We start from the raw sequence: 21,103 nt of genomic DNA, 5'->3' as shown, positions 1-21,103 counted from the left end.
AGACTTCAAGTCCATATTTTGAGTATTCACTTTTACCCAGATTAATAAGTCTTTTAGTTCATATTTTGAGCTGTCTGAATGTCCTTTTTCCTGTAAAATTGTCTGAAGCCGGTAAAAGACATCCCCTCCTGTTTTAGATAGATGGTTTCCCATCTCGTTGCCCAGGAGCCCCTAAAGTTGCTACTTGTTACTTACAAGCATACCAGCTACAGACAACAAAGGGCATGATCCATTCCTCCTTTTAACAGCCTGGGCCTCTGGCAATAGCACTGTCCACGGTCTTATTTTTTATTTTTTTATATTCCTCTAGTCTACAAATCCTCCTCTCTAAGGAGCACCATTTATTGCCGGACGGGGAGTCTACGTACAAATCACAAACGGGATGGGACTGCTGGGGAACGCGTCTCAAGCTGTTTCTTTTCCAGCATCAGTTCCATTACATGGTTATAACAATGGGAAGATGCCAGCAGCTAACATCCCTGGCAGCAGACCAACAACTTAATGTTACAACTTACTTCAAAAGTTTTTTGACCAATCACACAAAGCAAAAGCATATTGACAGTAGTTCTATTGGTGAGAAACAACTGCTCACTTTGAAAATGTAAAAAGGTTTATTAAACCTTAACAAAAATACAGCAAAGGACTATATAAGGAAAAATTTGCAGCGCTGGGAACTGGCCTCGTGGAGACCACGTTGCTGCTTCTTTTTCAAGATTGGTGCTCAGCCTGTTCTACCCCTGAGACTTGCATCAGACAGCCCTGGGCCCTCCCAAAGTCTGTCAGTCAGCTCTTCTTTGCCATTTATCGGTGGAGATTGCTTTCTTGTAACTTGATGGGAGATCAGGTGTTGCCATGCTGCACCCCCTTGGCAACAAGCTTCTCCATTCCCAACTGCCCCAGGTAAGGGACACGTGCACGCCTTCTTCTACCTGGCCTTGACAACCTTGGCTGCCTGATGGTAACAATACATGGGGGGAAAGGGAACTATGGGGAGAACAGAGGACATCTAAACTACAATAACATAACTATACATCACTGTTGCTTGGCCCAGCTGGATGGTGACAGAGGGGCAACAATCCCCCTCCCCCGAGCTCCACTAAATCCCAGCTGCCAGTGATGGCACAGCATGAAACGAAGGAACAGAAACACAGGTACCAAGGTAACTTTATTTGATGGTAAAACTTCCCCTCTTCATCATCCCAGGACCCTGAACTGAGGGCAAACAGTAACTTATAGACAGGGGCAGGTCCCAGCGGGAGGATACAATCTTTAACAAATCAGGAAAATTGGGAGTAAAATCAAGGTGGGAAATACAATGTATAAACCAATAAAGAAGTTCAAGGGAGGAAAATGGTTTCGGTGAACTAATAAAGTTTGAAGAAATACAAAACTGAAAATTCTCAAGGGGAGTAACTGGCATCTAATAAAAGAAAAGTGCTGAAAGTTCTGGGAAAAGGGCAGGGACAAAAGGAACAGCATAAGGAAACTACAAAATTACAAATAAACTAATATAAGAAAAAGCACATCACAATACACAAAGCTCCATAATTAAGCTTCAGACTTCCTAATATTCAACTAGATGTAATTTTCCATTCCTTTAATATTCGTTGGTCTCAGGTCGCATAGTTCTTAGTATTTGTTTTTCTCCTGGAGCCAGATTTCTTGGACTCTGATGTTAATAAAGTCTACCCTCCTTGATTTTCTTCTCAACCTCTTCTAGACCAGGTGTCTCCAACTATGCCAGGGGGCAGTGTCTGGGGCAGATGTTCCTGGATGTTTGCTGATGGTCATTAATGTGTTCTTGACGGTCATTATCTTTTGGGGGACCTTTTGGGTTATTCCCATTTCATTGAGATGTTAAGCTCATTTCCCTTAAAAAAGCCATGAGAATTCCTCTCCCCAAGGCAAAGGCAAACCAAGCCTGACTGGAGACATGAAACAAAAATTAAACTTGATATATTATCCAACACTCATGTGCAGCGCAAGTGCCCAGCTGCTGAGTCTCGGGAGAAGGCTGAGGGAAATGCACCCACTACGCCCCCTCTGCAGCTCACTCAGCCTCTGGTGTAGAAGTTTGGATGCCTGCAGGGGTTGCTTCTCTCCTCTGGGTTTGTTCTTCCCTCTGGGAGGGCCCCAATGGAAATTAGTTCCATTTCCTCTGCAGACCAGAGTGGCAGTGAGTCACTGCAGGCTGCTGATAGTCTGATACAAGGAAACAGGTGTGCATAAAAATCACGCTGTGAAAAGCCAGTGTCCATAAAGGAGCCAGAGGAGTCCTGCAGCTTTGTTTGAACATAGGGAAAGAGTCCATTGGGACATCCGCTTGTGCGGTTGTCTCTCTCAGCTAGTGGGGAACACAGCCTTGTTTTATACCCCCGGCCACATATTGCCCTCTTCCTTTCCCCACTGGCTGAGGTACTGGGGCAGGGGACTCCAGGGACCTTTGTACCCTCTTTTCCTTTTGCCAGCTATGAGTTCTGGTCTCCATCCAAACCCAGTGCGAAGGTGGGATGAGCGTGTTAGTCCTGACAAGGATGGGCTCCCTGCACTCCCAGCCCCTCTGCAGCCTGTGCTTTTCCGTGCCCCACTTGGCTCTTCAGGTGGCAGATGGCTTGGGGCAGGTTACTCCAGGCACACAGTGGTGCCCGTGGAGGCCCAGTCCCTGAAGCTCTCCCAGAGCTGGGCTTGGCTCCAAATTTCGTCTGCATCCATCTGACTTTAAAGACTGTAGCACATCTGCACTTTCAAGGGGTAGTACAGCCAGTGCTGCACTCTGAGAAGTAAGTCCACAGTCTGAGTTGTTGATGTCATTTAACTGATTTGCAGCTCATTCTGATGATGATGATGGTGATGGTATCCCAGAACATTTCCTTTATTTTCCTCCCCCAAATGAAATGGTGCCATTCATCTTCTGGAGGAAAGAACTGTCAAAGTTGCTGTTTGGCAGTCATGGAGGGAGAGGTGTGGGGGAGAAAGATATGCCCTGGAAGGATGCACTGGTGGGCTCCAGCATTTAAACAAGTTCCTTTGATACACAGACTGGGCCATTTTCAGTACTAAATGGCTGCATTAAAAGGTTTTCCAGGCCGTATGCTGGCCAGAAAGCGTTGAAAGGCCATGGGAGATTAGGCTTCATGAGAAAGGCAGCATCAGTTCCTGTGCCAGGTGAAACACAGCATTCAGAAGCTCAGCTTGTGTTTCGAGGAGCCACCAGCTTAATGTAAACACGGCCAGAAAGCTTCTCCAGTCCAGCTGAGCGGCTGTGGCAGAGCTGTTGTGTTTTACAGCAGCTCCACGGCAGCGCAGCAGCTGCAGGAGAGGGCTCAGGACAGGCTTGGGGCAGAGCGGGTCGGCAGGAAGCTGAGAGAAGCCTCTGCTCTGGAACTGAGGCAGTTCTTGGCAGAAGCAAACAAAGATGGTGACTTAAAGAGATTCCGACTGTGCTCAAAGCTTGCCTCTGAAGACTAAGAGGTGAGCTAGTCAGAAATCCCAGAAAATATGAGGGAAAAGGTTTTTTGTTAGTTATTGTGACAAGATACAAATCTGCCCTAGGAAATGACCCTCTGCAGTAGACAAGGTGTCTTTAATTAGTTCTTAGTTCTTCTTAGTTCTTCCAGGAATAAAGATTAAGAAGTAAATGCAATTTTATATTTTATTCTAGAAGTGTGAAAATGTTCTATGTTTTCCCAATTCTAAAACTATGTTGAAAAATATAGAACTATTCCGGAAAAGGGGAAGAATTATTAGGGGAATATTCTATGACAAATGTCCCTAAATCTTGCAAAATCAAAAACAAATATAGCAGCTCCTAGTCTCAGGAGACCCATGCCCGGCTGCTGTCTGCACAAACCTGGCGGTGCCCAGAAAATCAGCACAGCCAGTGCTGCTGCTGCCACCCAGAGAGCAGAGGTGAAGCCCAAAGGTGTTGCTCAAGCCCTTCCCTGGCAGGAGGGGCCCACCTTCAGTCCTGGCCGGACACCAATGCCAGCATGTTCAGGGCCAGAGGCTCCTGTTCTGGGTGATGGCAGCATGTCCCTAGCAACAAGGTGATAATGCAGCCATGGCAGGGATGTTGGACACTGGCTGATGATCGGTGCAGGTACAGGTACAGGTCTTCCTGATGGAACACTTTTGCTGTTATAGTGAAGTTCCAGAGGCACTCATGTGGAGAAAGGAGGTGGCCAAGGCCCCAGCTGCCAGTGGCACACAGGGAGCCTCCTGCACAGCAGGGCCCAGAGCTGGCAAGGCTCCCCAGCACGGCTGGAGCTGCTGGCACAGCTGGGCCCAGCTGGACAGCTGCCCCTCAAGGCCCTGGCCAGCAGGGCACGGCTCTGGGCAGGCTCCCTGGCCAGGAGCGGGCCCCAGAGCGCCTCTGCCTTTCAAGGGCAACCTCGGCCCTGCTCTTTCTCCTCCCCGCCTCCCTCTGCCTCTGCCCCGTGCCCCTGGAGCTGCTCTTGGCCAGGCAGCCTCAGTGGGAGCCAGCACTGGCTGCTGCCCCAGCGGGCCCGCCAGGACAAGGCCCAGCAATTAAGAGGCCAATGGAAGCACTGGGCAGCAGCAGAACCCTCAGCAGAGTTATTTGGACAACCACGGACTGGCCACAACTCCATTGTGGCCTCCCTGCGAATGTTTCCCGTCTGCATTAGATTTTCATAAGAAGCTGTTTCAGGGAAAGATGAAGAAAGCACTCCATTTTCTCTTCCAGTAAAAATTAATTTGGTCACAGTATAACATGAAGATAAACTCTAAAAAAACCAGGCCTGCCATTAACCCTGCCCAGCAGCCTACTCCCTTACAGAAGCCCCTTCCGAGGCCCTTCTGGGCATCAGAGAGACGTGTTGTGGTGCCAGCTGCATCTGTGGGAGCGATGGGGAGCGTGAGCCCGTGCTGTGCTGCACTGCTGAGCTGGCAGCACGGTGGATACGGGCAGGACGTTCTCTGTTTCCCCCAGAGCTGGGGCCTGCAGGCACCTCGGCGGCCCTTGGCACAGGCTGTGCCAGCCAACAAAGCCCAGCAGGCCGGGAGGAGAGCCCGGGGGCAGCGCAGCTGCTTGGGCAGTGGCTGCTGCCAGGGACACGGGCCAAAGGCATCCCTGAGCAGCCACTGCCACCCCTGGCCCTCCCTGCCCTGTGACAGCTCCCCCGGCCCCAGGGGACAGGCTCAGGCCCACTAAGGACACACTGGAGCCTTGCTCTCCCCCTCTGTCCTTTCCCCACCACGGGCACCTCGTGCAGTCACTGCCAGGTTTTGGGATGTGTCTCCCACGGAGGGACCCCAGCAGGACTGCTCAGAACCCGAGTGCCCTGAGACTGTTTGGGATATTTCCCCTGAGCTATGCCGGTCTTGTCCAGGCTGTGTAAGACTAAACATTAAAAATTAAAGGCAATTTTACTTTTTATTGCCAATGTGTCAGAAGATTCTAGGTTTCCCTGCCTGTAAAACTACTTGGACAAATACAGAAGTGTTGGAGGAAAGGGGAACAAATATCTGGTGTCTGTATTCTATGAAAAACGTTTCTCAATGCTACAAAGGATAAACATATCTAAATGTTTCAAAATGAAAGACAAAGATAACATGAGGGTGCTGTTGGTCGAATGAGCCCCATGCCCAGCTGTTGCCTGCCCATGCCTGGCTGTGCCCAGACGAGCAGCTCCGCCAGTGCAGGTGGTAGCACACAGACACCTGAGCTGAAGCTGGACTCAAGCCTGTGATAGATGAGTAATGTGACAGTTGACTCTCACAATTAAAGGATAAATATCATGCATATATGTTAAGAGAAGTTTTATATATTTATAGATATGTTTTACCCCCTGTTGTGTTATCATGGAGTTACCTGAGTTTGGGACATATAAGAGGGTCACCTTGCTACGACGGCAGCACCTGACCTCCAATCGAGATGTAAGGAAGTAAACTCCACCACTGGACATCAAAGAAGGAGTCGATGGACAGAACATTAATAAGAGCAAAACAGTTAAAAGGTGAAACCTCCATTGTGTGGATGAGCACATGGTGGGAAAAATCCTCTACTCCCGGCGCCGTAACATTGTCTTTATTCAGTGTCCTCTTATATTTCTAATAAGGTTTTTAATAAACATTTAAAAATTTTAGAAGTAATGATAACTTTTTAAACAATCCACGAAGTGGCTAGAAGGCTGCACCTCCTGTCCTGGATGGAGAGCGACGCCAGTCCCTTCAGGGAGAGGTGGTTCTGTTCTAGGCAGTGGTTGTGGCGTATTTGCAGTAATAAGGTGGTAATGCACCTCAGGAAGGGACAACGGGCACTGGCACGGAGATGCAAGAGGACAGGCCCAGTTCTCCATGACTGAGGCCTTTGGCCGGTCTTGTGAAGCTGCAGAGGTGCTCCTGCGGAGAGAGGAGGTGGCTGAGGCCCCAGCTGCCAGGGGCACACAGGGACCCTCGTGCACAGCAGGGCCCAGAGCTGGCAAGGCTCCCCAGCATGGCTGGAGCTGCTGGCACAGCTGGGCCCAGCTGGACAGCTGCCCCTCAAGGCCCCGGCCAGCAGGGCACGGCTCTGGGCAGGGTCCCTGGCCAGGAGCGAGCCCTAGAGCGCCTCTGCCTTTCAAGGGCAACCTCGGCCCTGCTCTTTCTCCTCCCCACCTTCCTCTGCCTCTGCCCCGTGCCCCTGGGGCTGCTCTTGGCCAGGCAGCCTCAGTGGGAGCCAGCTCTGGCTGCAGCCCCAGCGGGGCCCCAGGACAAGGCCCAGCAATTGAGAGGCCAATGGAAGCACTGGGCAGCAGCAGAACCCTCAGCAGAGTTATTTGGAGAACCATGGACCGGCCACAACTCCACTGCAACCTCAGTGGGAATGGTTCCTGTCTACATTAGACTTTCAAAAGAAGCTCTTTCAGGGAAAGATGACCACTCACCATTTCTTCTTCCAGTAACACCAGATTCTGACACAGCACAATATGAGAATAAGGTCCAACAGTAGCAGGCCTGCCATTACCCCTGCCCAGCAGCCTGTTCCCATATAGAAGACACTTCTGAGGCCCTTCTGGGCATGGGGAAGACGTGTTGTGGTGCCGGCTGCATCTGTGGGAGCAATGGGGAGCGTGAGCCCGTGCTGTGCTGCACTGCTGAGCTGACAGCACGCTGGATACGGGCAGGACGTTCTCTGTTTCCCCCAGAGCTGGGGCCTGCAGGCACCTTGCCGGCCCTTGGCACAGGCTGTGCCAGCCAACAAAGCCCAGCAGGCCGGGAGGAGAGCCCGGGGGCAGCGCAGCTGCTTGGGCAGTGGCTGCTGCCAGGGACAGGGGCCAAAGGCATCCCTGAGCAGCCACTGCCAGCCCTGGCCCTCCCTGCCCCGTGACAGCTCCCCCAGCCCCAGGGGACAGGCTCAGGCCCTGTCAGGACCCAGCGCAGCCCCTGCCCAGTCCGGAGCCAGGGCTGGCTCTGGCCCTGGGCTGGCGGCAGGGCTCCCTGCAATTACCTGCTGTGCCTGTGCCCGTGTCTGGCATCGCCTTCCTCCCTGCAGCAGGGGCTCCCCATGGGAAAATGCTTCCTCCAGGATGTGCCTCCTTCTGCACAGATGTTTGGTCCATCACTTCTGACAGGAAAAAGGACAGTTGGATTAGATGGAAGAGTTCCTGATTTGGGTGCCGGCATCTTCAGGATGTCATGCGCGTTAAAATGGGGATAGGTTTCTGTGGAAGGGGCTAACAGCGGGCCTGTTAGCTAAAGGAGTAAGAAGAAGCTGAGAAGAAAGAAGAAGCTGATAAGGACCTCTCTCCAAGGCTGTAACCAAGGAGACCAAGAGAATTGAGAGACTGAAGAAAGATAAGAACTTCACAGCTGCATGAAGTATATTTAGAAAGTTAGTTAAGTCACTGTAACTTTTCACCAATGATGTTATGTTGATTTATTGTATCCAATAGTTAGGGTAGAAGAAACATAAACAATTAAAAAGTGTATAAAAGGTCAGCCATGTTCAATAATAAACTGTTGCCATCTGAAACTGCTTGTGGTCCCTGCTTTGTGTCGTGACCACCTCGACAACGACAGGTTTCAGAAAATGTCTAGGCTTTCATGGCAGTGTCAGGGCTCTCCTGTTTCCAAACAGCTGCCATGCCTGAGCCACAGGAGCGGTGAGGGGATCGCGCAGGGCGAGGGCACACACGTGCATGGTTCTGTGCTGGCACCTGCAGCAATGCCCCCCTGGCCCAGCTTTGGGCTCTGAGCTGGCAGCTCTCCCAGGGGAAAGGCCTTGACCTACCCTCAGCATCTCCCAGAGGCTCCGTCCTGGACGTGGCATGGGAAGCTGCACCACCTTCACCAGCAGGTTCAGCTGCAAAGAAAGGCAGGACAGAAGAGCTGCTGTGGCACTGCAGGAGATCCTCAGGCTGCCCACAAGGCTCAGCCCCGGGGCACAGCCCTGGGCCCGGCCCCTTCCCTCTCTGCTCTTCTCTGTGGCTGCACAGAGCACATGGAAGGACACATGGGCATTGCACAGGAGGAAGATGGACAGCTAAATTCTCCTTCCTCCCACTGACAGTGATCCTGTGGGATCCCTCAGGGCTCCAGAAGGGAGCAGGGCAAACTTTTCAGAATCTTTCAACCCTGACTTAACCTGAACACAAATGGCCCAGGAGTGACCTTTTGCCACATGGACAGGGATTATTCTGCCAGTCAAAATGGAAATGCAGAACTTGCCTCCAGCATTGTCCAAGACATTCAAAATGTCATTCACCAGGAGATCCAAGTCATGTAAGTCATGATCCAATTCTAGAAGGGAGAAAAGACCAGAACCATTTCTGTGTGTGCTGGGACGTCCTCTTGCATGAGGGAACATGGCACGGGTTGGGTAAAGCTGTGGGAGCCAGTTGTGAATGGACATGGCCAAAACTGCAAAGGGGCCTGGGGACCCCTGGGCTGGCTCCTGGTCACTCTCCAGCCTCTTTGCAGGCCCTCTGCAGCATCCCTGGAGGGGTGGCTGGAGCAGCCCAGGGCCCCTTGGGACTCTCACCCTCCCGCAGAGGAAACCCTCCCCAAAGCCCTGGGCAAAACCATCCCCAGCGCTTCCCAGGGAGCAGGGAGCGCTGTCCCGGGAAAGGGCAGCCAGGCTGCCGGCTCACCTGCTCGCCGCGCTTGCAGCGGAGCAGCCTGGGCAGCCCTGGCAGGCAGGGCCACGGCCAGGAGCAGCAGGAGTAGGAGGCGCAGAGCAAGGGCCATGGTGCCTTGTCCTCTGCCAGTCCCGCAGCTCTCGCTGCCACCGCTGTCCCGACACCGCTGTCCCAATGTCAGCACCGCTGCTGCCACCGCCGCTGCTGCCGCAACAGTTGTGCTCAGGGACTGACTGCTGGCTCCTTGTGCTGCTGTGCAACCACGGGGCTCTGGCACCTCTGGCACCTCTGTGACCTCAGGGCCTGCTGTGACCTCAGCCTGCTGTGACCCCAGAGCCCTGCTGTGACCTCATGGCCTCAGCTGTACCCCCAGAGTGTGCCCCCATCTCAATGAATGGACTGCCCTGATTTCTTGGGAAGGACGAAAGTTTAACAAGAAAGTCTCACAGCCATGTGTGCTTGGCAGAGAGATTTTTGAATGTGGAATCTGAAGAAGAAATAGAGATGGAAGCAAGTTTTGATATAGAATAAAAGAATTGCTGAGCCACTCTTACTAGATAACTAGAGAAGGCAAATGGTGTGTTAGTGAGAAGGGGGCTTTATGATCTGGAGCAAAGGATAAACCCACTTGAAAGAAGTAGATGCTTTCACCAGTCATGAAGATAGCACAGGGAACAAGATGGGTGATGTTGCAAGTAAAAAGAAGCTCTCAGAATTTTCAACAACTTCTACTTTAAACTGTAATGTACTAACTTTTAGTGATTGGAGAACAATAACATGAATGTGGTAATTACAGTAGTTATGACAGCTTATAGGTAAATGTTAAGGTACCGATTGGTTCTTCTCTCTTAAGATGCTCAGCAAAGAGAAGTACATAATGCATTGTAAGCAAAACTAAAGGGTCTTCAGGCTTGTGTGCAGCTGGAGCTGACAGCTGCAGGCACAGGCTCTGTCACCCATGACCCTGGACTGCTGTAATGTCCTGGATGTAAAAGTGCATTATGCAGAGCTGCCTGGAGTCCCGCATCCCCCATTAAGGCTATTACACTGATTGTAATTGCTTTGCTTCATCCAAGGGCCATTGCTCAGCAAAACCTTCAGGGACACAGGGTCTTGTTTGGGTGGAGGCAGCATCTGCACGGCAGCAACACGCTGGTAATGCAGCTGTGACAGGGACAACAGGCATGGGCATGGAGATGGGAAGTGTGTGCCAGGTGTGTCCCAGACTGAGGTGTTCGGCTGTTCTTGTGAACTTGCAGAGGGGCAGCTGTTGAGAGAGGAGGTAGCTGCAGCCCCAGTTGCAGCTGGGACACTGTCCTGGCATGACTTTATGATGCTTGTATCCCCATTTGTGGGTTGAGCCCAGAAATAAGTTTTGCACCTTTAGGTCTGGTTCCAAGAGTGAAGGGGGGACAAGAAGAATGGTGGAGTTTGTTATCAGAAACTGCTCTTGCACCTCTGCATCCTTCTCCTGCACTGTGTTGTCTGCGGCAAGGACAGACAGCAGGATAGAGCTCTACTTTGATTTTTAGTTAGTTTTAGCTAGCTAAAGCAGAGAATTTCTCTGGACTGTGGTTTTTCTTTTTTTGTGGAACTGTTTAAACCTCCTCTGGACTGAAAACCCAGAAGAGCACCAGCAGCTCACTGCTGTGGCCCACCGGGCTGGGCCAGGCTTGCAGCATTTCCAGTGCCAGAGGGACTGACCAGAGAATGAGTTAGCAGAGCTATAGGCCACGAAGGTGACTTTCTGAGCATGTCATCTCTTCTAAGTGGCGAGAGGTTTTATTGTTTAACATTGTTCATCATTTTTTCTGATGGTGAATTCCTTGCCTATTAAATAAAGAGGGTTTTTTTTCCATTTTCACAAAAAAAAAAAAATCTGTTTCCCAATCTAGTTGGGGGAGGGGCCTCTTGAATGTGTTTCCTAGAGAATGCCTTTGGAGGTTATCTCCCAAATGTGCCCTAAACCAAGATCAAAACAGAGACCTACCTGCACAGCAGCAGATTAGCATTGTACTCAAAGTTTGCTGCTGAAGACTAAGAGCTAAGCTTGTCAGATATTCTGAAAAATATCAGGGAAAAGGTTTTTCATTGGTTGTTGTGAATAAGTAAAAATCTCCAGAGGGCAAATGGCTTCTCCAGTAGACAAGGTGTCTTGAGATGTCTTAGTTCTTCCTGGAGTAAAGATTGGCTATTAAATTCTGGTGTTTATTCTAGAATGGTAAAAATGTTCTACATTTTTTCCTATTCTAAAACTACTTTGAAAAACCCTAAACTGCTAAGGGAAAAGGGGGGAAATATTTGGGGGTTTCTTTCTACAAAAAGAAAAAAGTCTGAATATTTTTAAAAATTTCTAACTTCTAAAAAAGGAAAATGAAGACAAAACATGGTGCCTCAGGAGCCCCATGCCCGGCTGCTGCCTGCGCACTCCTAGCTGTGGCGAGACAATCAGCTCAGCCAGTGCTGCGGCTACCAGCCAGAGAGCAGAGGTGAAGCCCAAAGGTGTTGCTCAAGCCCTTCCCTGGCAGAGGGGCCCCATCTTCAGTCCTGGCCGGACACCAGGGCCAGCACCTTTGGGGACAGAGACTCCTGTTCTGGGTGGTGGCAGCATGTCCCTAGCAACAAGCTGATAATGCAGCTGGGGCAGGGATGTTGGACATGGCTTGGGGATGGCTGATGACAGGTACAGGTACAGGTACAGGTACAGGTCTCCCTGATGGAACTCTATGGCCAGTCTTACAGAAGACACTTCCAAGAATGGGGAAGACGTGTTGTGGTGCCGGCTACATCTGTGGGAGCGATGGGGAGCGTGAGCCCGTGCTGTGCTGCACTGCTGAGCTGACAGCACGCTGGATATGGGCAGGACGTTCTCTGTTTCCCCCAGAGCTGGGGCCTGCAGGCACCTTGCCAGCCCTTGGCACAGGCTGTGCCAGCCAACAAAGCCCAGCAGGCCGGGAGGAGAGCCCAGGGGCAGCACAGCTGCTTGGGCAGTGGCTGCTGCCAGGGATACGGGCCAAAGGCATCCCTGAGCAGCCACTGCCAGCCCTGGCCCTCCCTGCCCCATGACAGCTCCCCCGGCCCCAGGGGACAGGCTCAGGCCCACTAAGGACACACTGGAGCCTTGCTCTCCCCCTCTGTCCTTTCCCCACCATGGGCACCCCATGCAGTCACTCCCAGGTTTTGGGATGTGTCTCCCACGGAGGGACCCCAGCAGGACTGCTCAGAACCTGAATGCCCTGAGACTGTTTGGGATATTTCCCCTGAGCTATGCCGGTCTTGTCCAGGCTGTGTAAGACTAAACATTAAAAATTAAAGGCAATTTTACTTTTTATTGCCAATGTGTCAGAAGATTCTAGGTTTCCCTGCCTGTAAAACTACTTGGACAAATACAGAAGTGTTGGAGGAAAGGGGAACAAATATCTGGTGTCTGTATTCTATGAAAAACGTTTCTCAATGCTACAAAGGATAAACATATCTAAATGTTTCAAAATGAAAGACAAAGATAACATGAGGGTGCTGTTGGTCGAATGAGCCCCATGCCCAGCTGCTGCCTGCCCATGCCTGGCTGTGCCCAGACGAGCAGCTCCGCCAGTGCAGGTGGTAGCACACAGACACCTGAGCTGAAGCTGGACTCAAGCCTGTGATAGATGAGTAATGTGACAGTTGACTCTCACAATTAAAGGATAAATATCATGCATATATGTTAAGAGAAGTTTTATATATTTATAGATATGTTTTACCCCCTGTTGTGTTATCATGGAGTTACCTGAGTTTGGGACATATAAGAGGGTCACCTTGCTACGACGGCAGCACCTGACCTCCAATCGAGATGTAAGGAAGTAAACTCCACCACTGGACATCAAAGAAGGAGTCGATGGACAGAACATTAATAAGAGCAAAACAGTTAAAAGGTGAAACCTCCATTGTGTGGATGAGCACATGGTGGGAAAAATCCTCTACTCCCGGCGCCGTAACATTGTCTTTATTCAGTGTCCTCTTATATTTCTAATAAGGTTTTTAATAAACATCTAAAAATTTTAGAAGTAAGTATAATTTTTCAACAATCCATGAAGTTGCTAGAGGTCTGCACCTCCTGTCCTGGATGGAGAGTGATGCCAGTCCCTTCAGGGAGAGATGGTTCTGTTCTAGGCAGTGGTTGCGGCATATTTGCAGCAATAAGCTGGTAATACACCTCTGGCAGGGACAACGGACACTGGCACGGAGATGCATGATGACAGGCCTAGTTCTCCATGGCTGAGGCCTTTGGCCGGTCTTGTGAAGTGCCAGAGGTGCTCCTGTGGAGAGAGGAGGTGGCTGAGGCCCCAGCTGCCAGTGGCGCACAGGGACCCTCGTGCACAGCAGGGCCCAGAGCTGGCAAGGCTCCCCAGCACGGCTGGAGCTGCTGGCACAGCTGGGCCCAGCTGGACAGCTGCCCCTCAAGGCCCCGGCCAGCAGGGCATGGCTCTGGGCAGGGTCCCTGGCCAGGAGCGGGCCCCAGAGCGCCTCTGCCTTTCAAGGGCAATCTCGGCCCTGCTCTTTCTCCTCCCCACCTCCCTCTGCCTCTGCCCCGTGCCCCTGGGGCTGCTCTTGGCCAGGCAGCCTCAGTGGGAGCCAGCACTGGCTGCAGCCCCAGCGGGGCCCCCAGGACAAGGCCCAGCAATTGAGAGGCCAATGGAAGCACTGGGCAGCAGCAGAACCCTCAGCAGAGTTATTTGGAGAACCATGGACCGGCCACAACTCCACTGCAACCTCAGTGGGAATGGTTCCTGTCTACATTAGACTTTCAAAAGAAGCTCTTTCAGGGAAAGATGACCACTCACCATTTCTTCTTCCAGTAACACCAGATTCTGACACAGCACAATATGAGAATAAGGTCCAACAGTAGCAGGCCTGCCATTACCCCTGCCCAGCAGCCTGTTCCCATATAGAAGACACTTCTGAGGCCCTTCTGGGCATGGGGAAGACGTGTTGTGGTGCTGGCTGCATCTGTGGGAGCGATGGGGAGCGTGAGCCCGTGCTGTGCTGCACTGCTGAGCTGGCAGCACGGTGGATACGGGCAGGACGTTCTCTGTTTCCCCCAGAGCTGGGGCCTGCAGGCACCTTGCCGGCCCTTGGCACAGGCTGTGCCAGCCAACAAAGCCCAGCAGGCGGGAGGAGAGCCCGGGGGCAGCGCAGCTGCTTGGGCAGTGGCTGCTGCCAGGGACACGGGCCAAAGCCATCCCTGAGCAGCCACTGCCAGCCCTGGCCCTCCCTGCCCCGTGACAGCTCCCCCAGCCCCAGGGGACAGGCTCGGGCCCTGTCAGGACCCAGCGCAGCCCCTGCTCAGTCGGGAGCCAGGGCTGGCTCTGGCCCTGGGCTGGCGGTAGGGCTCCCTGCAATTACCTGCTGTGCCTGTGCCCGTGTCTGGCATCGCCTTCCTCCCTGCAGCAGGGGCTCCCCATGGGAAAATGCTTCCTCCAGGATGTGCCTCCTTCTGCACAGATGTTTGGTCCATCACTTCTGACAGGAAAAAGGACAGTTGGATTAGATGGAAGAGTTCCTGATTTGGGTGCCGGCATCTTCAGGATGTCATGCGCGTTAAAATGGGGATAGGTTTCTGTGGAAGGGGCTAACAGCGGGCCTGTTAGCTAAAGGAGTAAGAAGAAGCTGAGAAGAAAGAAGAAGCTGATAAGGACCTCTCTCCAAGGCTGTAACCAAGGAGACCAAGAGAATTGAGAGACTGAAGAAAGATAAGAACTTCACAGCTGCATGAAGTATATTTAGAAAGTTAGTTAAGTCACTGTAACTTTTCACCAATGATGTTATGTTGATTTATTGTATCCAATAGTTAGGGTAGAAGAAACATAAACAATTAAAAAGTGTATAAAAGGTCAGCCATGTTCAATAATAAACTGTTGCCATCTGAAACTGCTTGTGGTCCCTGCTTTGTGTCGTGACCACCTCGACAACGACAGGTTTCAGAAAATGTCTAGGCTTTCATGGCAGTGTCAGGGCTCTCCTGTTTCCAAACAGCTGCCATGCCTGAGCCACAGGAGCGGTGAGGGGATCACGCAGGGCGAGGGCACACACGTGCATGGTTCTGTGCTGGCACCTGCAGCGATGGCTCCCTGGCCCAGCTTTGGGCTCTGAGCTGGCAGCTCTCCCAGGGGAAAGGCCTTGACCTACCCTCAGCATCTCCCAGAGGCTCCGTCCTGGACATGGCTTGGGAAGCTGCACCACCTTCACCAGCAGGTTCAGCTGCAAAGAAAGGCAGGACAGAAGAGCTGCTGTGGCACTGCAGGAGATCCTCAGGCTGCCCACAAGGCTCAGCCCCGGGGCACAGCCCTGGGCCCGGCCCCTTCCCTCTCTGCTCTTCTCTGTGGCTGCACAGAGCACATGGAAGAACACACTGGTATTGCACACGGGAGGAAGATGGACAGCTAAATTCTCCTTCCTCCCACTGACAGCGATCCTGTGGGATCCCTCAGGGCTCCAGAAGGGAGCAGGGCAAATTTTCCATATTCCATCAACCTTCAGATTATCTTAAGTGAAAGGGCAAATGTATGAGCTCTTGCCACCTGCTCACTGCGTATTCTCTCAGGAAAGGTACATTGAGCACTTGCCTCCAGGATTTCCCATGAGTCTCAAGCCATAATCCAGCAGGTTTTCCAGATAATCCATGTCTTGATCCCAACCTAGAAGTTTGCAAAGATCAGAACCATTTCCATGATGTGCTGGGATCCCCTTCTGCCTCAGGGAACTGGGCACTGCATGTAGGTCAGGTAAGGTCATGGGAGCCAGATGTGAATGGACAAGGCCAAAGCTGCTCAGGGGCCTGGGGAGCTCTGGGCAGGCTCATGGTCAATCCCTATCCTCTTTGCAGGCCCTGTGCAACATCCCTGGAGAGGTGGCTGGAGCAGCCCAGGGCCCGTGGGGGTTCTCTCAGTCGCACAAGGAAAATGCTCCTTGAATCCCTGGGGAGAACTGCAGCAGGCAGTGCTGCAAGTATCCCTCACAAACTCCCTCCTGCCTGTCCTCCCAGCCGCCCTTCCTCGATCTGCTGGGACAGCTCCCACAGCCCAAGGGCACAGAGGTAAGCCCTCTCAGGACACACTGGAGCCTTGCTCTGCCCCTCTGTCCTTTCCCCACCATGGGCACCCCGTGCAGTCACTCCCAGGTTTCGGGAAGTGTCTCCCACGGACGGACCCCAGCAGGACTGCTCAGTACCCGAGTGCCCTGAGCCTGCTCGGGACAATTCCCCTGGGTTGTGCCCTCACTTCCAGGCAGCAGAGACAGCAGCTCAAATCTCAGCAGGGCCCAGGCCCAAAGGCACAGCAATTACCTCCTGTGCCTGTGCCTGGCATCGCCTCCAATCCTACAGCAGAGGCTGGCACGGAACCACTGCTTCCTTCGGGAAACGCCGCCTTCTGCCCAGCCTCTGCATCCACTTCTGGAGAAAGCAAGAGGGATGGCTGGATCAGGTGGGGCTGTTCCCCACTGGGGAGGTGGCATCTTTAGGAGGGAATGCTTGTCAAAGACATCAGTAAGAATCAGGAAAATTCCTATAAACTTTTTGGGCAGGCGAGGGCCCTCCCTTCTCCAAACAGGTGCCCTTTCTCTTCTACCCAGTGACTGGAAAATCACAGAGAATCTCAGGCCCGTGGTGCAGTTTGGGCTGCCTGTCAGCTGATGCCAAATGCCTTCCTGCAGAGGCTGGGCACAAGCTGCAGCCAGGCCAGGCAGGGAAACAGCCCTGCAGGGCGTGAAAGCAGCAGTGGGGCAGCGAGGCTGCCATGTATCCCTTCCCGTTGTGCCGGGCACGGCGTGTCCAGATGTGCAGCCAAAGGCCCTGACTGCTGAGTCCCAGGGGAATAATGAGGGAAATGCACCCACCTTGTTCGGCTTGCAGTAATTCTTTCACCATTTGTCCCGTGATTTTGAGTGGCTCATGGGGTTTCTTGTGACCGGTAGCTTTGTTCTTTCGCCTCGGAGGACCTTAGAGCAACAGAGTTCCATTTCCCAGGAACAGATCTCACAAAAGCAGGGCTCAGCCTGTGGGGTCAGCAGGGACACACCACTCACCCTTGCGATGGGAGCTGGGCTTGCGTGCAACATCCACCAAAGGACCTGGGAAAGTCCTCCCTGCAGGCACACCTGTAACACAACAGCCACAGAAGCTTCTGCCATCTCTGCTGATCTGCACGGGCACCACTGAGCCGCAGGAGCGGTGAGGGGATCGCACAGGTCGAGAGCACACACGTGCATGGTTCTGTGCTGGCACCTGCAGCACTGTCAGGATATTGTTAAGAAAGACACAGGGACAACTTGCCTCCAGCATTCTTCAAGAGTCTTAAAACATCATCCAGCAGGGCACCCAAATAATGCAATTTGCCATCCCGATCTAGAAGGGAGCACAGATCAGAACCATTTCCCTGGTGTGTTGTGGCCCCCTCTGCCTCAGATAACAGGGCACTGCAAGTGGGTTGGGTAAGGTTGTGGGAGCCAGATGTGAATGGACGTGGCCAAAGCTGCACAGGGGCCTGGGGAGCTCTGGGCAGGCTCCTGGCCAATCCCCATCCTCTTTGCAGGCCCTGTGTAACATCCCTGGCGAGGTGGCTGGAGCAGCCCGGAGTGCATTTGGGCTCTCCCACTCCCAGAGCTAAAACTCTTGCTAAAGCACTATTGAAAAAATGCAGCAGGCACTGCCACAATCATCCCTCCCTCCCTCCCTCCCTCCCTCCCTCCCTCCCTCCCTCCCTCCCTCCCTCCCTCCCTCCCTCCCTCCCTCCCTCCCTCCCTCCGCCCTCTCTCCCTCCCTTCCTAATTTCTTCTCTCCCTCTATTCCTCTTCCCCCTGAAATTCCTCCCTGAACGGAAAGGACATAACCAGGCCCTCTCCGGACACACTGGTGCCTTCCTGTCCTGCTCTGTCATTTCCCCACCATGGGAATGCAGTCGCTCCTAGGTTTCAGGATCTGCCTCCCACACAGGGACCCCAGCAGGACTGCTCAGTACCCGAGTGCCCTGAGCCTGCTCGGGATAATTCCCCTGGGCTGTGCTGCTCTAGTCCAGGCTGTGCCCGCACTGCCAGGCAGCAGACAGGGCAGCTCAGGCCTCAGCATGTCTCAGGTCCAGAGGCACAGCAATTACCTCCTGGGCCTGAGCCTGGCATGGCCTCTCTTCCTGCAGCAGAGGCTGGCATGGAGCCACTGCTTCCTTCGGGAAACGCCGCCTTCCGTGCAGCCTCTCCATCCACTTGTGGAGAAAGGAAAAACAACAGCTCATCAGGTAAGACTGATCCCCACTGGAGAGGTGGCATCTTCAAGAGGCAATTCTTCTCAAAGACATAAACATCCTGGGTAGCACAGGGCCCGCTTTCATCAAAACACCCGCCATAAGTGATCAGCCTGGAGACTGCAAAATCACAGGGGATCTCAGGGTGGGCATGGACTGTGGTGCAGTTTGGGCTGCCTGTCAGCTGATGCCAAATGCCTTCCTGCAGAGGCTGGGCTGAAGCTGCAGCCAGGCCAGGCTGGGAAACAGCCCTGCAGGGCGTGAAAGCAGCAGCGGGGCAGCGAGGCTGCCATGGATCCTTTCCCGCTGTGCCAGGCACGGCGTGTCCAGATGTGCAGCCAAAGCCCCCGGCTCCTGTGTGCCAGGGGAAGCATGAGGCAAATGCACCCACCTTGTCCTCCCTGCAGCACTTCCTTCAGCATTTGCCACGTAATTTCTAATGGATTCTGGAACTTCTTGCCTGCCATGTCTTTGGTCTCTTCTGGTGGAGGACCTTAAGAGAAAGTAGTTCCATTTCCCAGGAATGGATCCCACAAAAGCAGGGCTCAGCCTGTGGGGTCAGCAGGGACACACTACTCACCCCTGTGATGGGAGCTGGGCTTTTGTACAGCATCCAAGGTAGGAGTTGTTGAAGGCGTCCCTGCAGACACATCTGTAACACAACATCCACAGAAGCTTCTGTCACCTGCTTCTTACCAGTCAGTCAAACATTATGCCGTGGTGGGACAGTGAGAACATACCTGCAGAATGCCCAGAGGGCTTCACAACTTCAGAGCGCCAGGCTAATGGAGAATTCTTCCCAGCATCCCAGTCTGGAAGCAAACCAAGATGAGAACTGTTTCCATTGTGTGCCAGGGCTGGCTCTGGCCCTGGGCTGGCGGCAGGGCTCCCGCTCGGGGCTGCTCCTGTGCCTTGGGCCTCTGGGCACTCAGGGCCAGCTCCGCAGCAGCTGCAGCGCCAGGGACGTTGCTGCACCAGTCCCGTTTCCCCGGGGCTCTGAACCAGCTCCAGAGGCCTGGAAGCCGAGGCGCCTCCAGCTTTGGCTGCTGCCGGGCCGGGCAAGGGCAGGCCCTGGGGGAAGAGCTGCTGCCACACAGCCCCGGCCAGGGCTGAGCCCGGCACAGCAATTACCTGCTGTGCCTGTGCCCGTGTCTGGCATCGCCTTCCTTCCTGCAGCAGGGGCTGGCATTGAAGATGGAGTGCTTCCTTCAAGAAATGCCACCTTCCACTGAAGCACTATGTCCATCTCTTGACAAAGGAAGGGAGACAGCTGCATCAGATGGAGCTGTTCCCAATTGGGTGGTGGCATCAGAGGTAATATTTGTGAAATTTATGGAGCAGGAAAATGGTCAGGTTATGGTGGCATGATGAGATCACTTCCACCTCCAAACAGCCACCCTTTTCCTAATCTGCAGGGCTGGATATTGTGGGGGATCTCAGGATGTGTTACAGTTTGGGCTGCCTGTCAGTTGATGCCAAATAACTTCCTACAGAGGCTGGGCTGTAGCTGCAGCCAGGCCAGGCTGGGAAACAGCCCTGCAGGGCGTGAAAGCAGCAGCGGGGCAGCAAGGCTGCCATGGATCCCTTCCCACTGTGCCGGGCACGGCGTGTCCAGATGTGCAGCCAAAGCCCCCGGCTGCTGACTCCCAGGGGAAGCATGAGGCAAATGCGCCAACCTTGTCTTGTCTGCAGGAGTTCCTTCAGCTCTTGCCTCATCTCTTTGGGTGATTCCAGGGATATCTTGTCTGTTCTGTCTTGGATCTTCCCTGTTGGAGTACCTTAGAGAAAAATATTTCCATTTCCCAGGAATGGATCCCACACAAGCAAGGCTCAGCCTGTGGGGTCAGCAGGGACACACTACTCACCCCTGAGATGGGAGCTGGGCTTGAGTGCAGCATCCAAGGTAAGAGCTGGAGAAGTCCTCCCTGTAGACACATCTGTAACACAAAAGCCACAGAAGCTTCTGTCACCTGCTTCCTGCCCGCTTGTCTACAATTCTTCCTTGGTGGCACACTGAGAACATACCTGCAGGAGGCTCCAAGGGCTTCAAAACTTTATTCATCCAAGCTGATGGAGAAGCCTTCCCAGCACCCTCATCTAGAACGGAGCACAGATGAGAACATTTTCCAGGGTGTGCTGGGATCCCCTTCTGCCACAGGGAACTGGGCACTGCCAGGGAGTCGGCTAAGGCCGTGGGAGCCAGATGTGAATGGACATGGCCAAAGCTGCCCAGGGGCCTGGGGAGCTCTGGGCTGCCTCCTGGTCACTCTCCACACTCTTTCCCTGCCCACAGCAACATCCCTGGGAGGGGTGGCTGGAGCAGCGCATGGCCCCGGGCCTCTCTCCTTCACATACAAAACAAATCCTCACAAAAGCCCCGGGGGGAAAACTGCAGCAGGCAGTGCCACAGCTGTCGCTCCCTCCCTCTGTCCCTCCTGCCCTCCTTCTGCCTCGACACCTCCCACAGCCCAAGGGCAAACAGCCAGACCCTCTCAGGACACACTGCAGCCTTGCTCTCCCCCTCTGTCCTTTCCCCACCCTGGGCACCTCGTGCAGTCACTGCCAGGTTTCAGGACATGTCTCCCATGGAGAGACCCCAGCAGGACTGCTCAGTACCCGAGTGCCCTGAGCCTGCTCGGGATAATTCCTCTGGGCTGTGCCGCTCTAGTCCAGGCTGTGCCTGCACTGCCAAGCAGCAGAGAGGGCAGCTCTAGCCTCAGCAGGGCTCAGGCCCAGAGGCACAGCAATTAC

General features: G+C 53.3%; 1 long non-coding RNA gene across 1 annotated transcript; it reads right to left on the bottom strand.

The window, feature by feature from the left end:
* Nucleotides 1-13,040: 13,040 nt before the first annotated feature.
* On the bottom strand, nucleotides 13,041-14,022 carry LOC135307234 (uncharacterized). The gene is made up of 2 exons (XR_010367951.1): nucleotides 13,901-14,022; nucleotides 13,041-13,375 (listed from the first exon to the last, which is right to left on the bottom strand). It is a non-coding gene; the product is annotated as an uncharacterized LOC135307234 (long non-coding RNA).
* Nucleotides 14,023-21,103: the final 7,081 nt, after the last annotated feature.

The sequence above is a fragment of the Passer domesticus genome, chromosome 9 (assembly GCF_036417665.1).
Source record: "Passer domesticus isolate bPasDom1 chromosome 9, bPasDom1.hap1, whole genome shotgun sequence".
Taxonomy (NCBI): Eukaryota; Metazoa; Chordata; class Aves; order Passeriformes; family Passeridae; genus Passer; species Passer domesticus.
The sequence above is the reverse complement of the archived record's forward strand: the minus strand, read 5'-3'. Positions and strand labels throughout refer to the sequence as shown.